Here is a 555-nt window from a genome sequence, read left to right as displayed (position 1 = left end):
GCGGTTCAGAGTCTCTAAATTGGTGGCTACTGATGTAGTGCTTCAGTCCCAACGTCTGTTTTGCGTGTTCAGTACCTTTTAAATGTTGCTCCCATCTGCCAGGAGGAGATAAATGCAGTTCTGTGGCAAGGCAGGGAAAGAAACATGGTTTTGTTTCAGCGCTGGAGGCAGGATTGTTACTTACACACAAACTTCTGCTGCCATTTGAGGGTAGCACAAGAACCCAAAAGAGACCTGCAGCCTCAGTGAGGCAGAACTTCCAGACATCTAACTAAAACCTTCTGGAAGAGCAGCAGGTGGCCACACAATCTCAAAAGACACTTCCTTTTGCTCCTACTCTCATACCCAAATAGTTATTTTGAAGCATTGCAGATTAATGAGTAATACAAGCATGTTACAGGGCTGCACATTACCACAAGCCAGCAGTCCAGTTGCCCAGACTTGGAGCCCTCCCCTTGCACCAGGCAACACACCTGCATCTTAAAAAGAAGGCGGATGGACTTCTGTGACCTACTCGCCTTAAACAGCTGCTTGATCCTACTTCTGGAAAAAAAA

This window comes from Eurypyga helias, unplaced genomic scaffold (assembly GCF_000690775.1).
Source record: "Eurypyga helias isolate BGI_N326 unplaced genomic scaffold, ASM69077v1 scaffold39968, whole genome shotgun sequence".
NCBI classification, from domain to species: Eukaryota; Metazoa; Chordata; class Aves; order Eurypygiformes; family Eurypygidae; genus Eurypyga; species Eurypyga helias.
The sequence above is the reverse complement of the archived record's forward strand: the minus strand, read 5'-3'. Positions refer to the sequence as shown.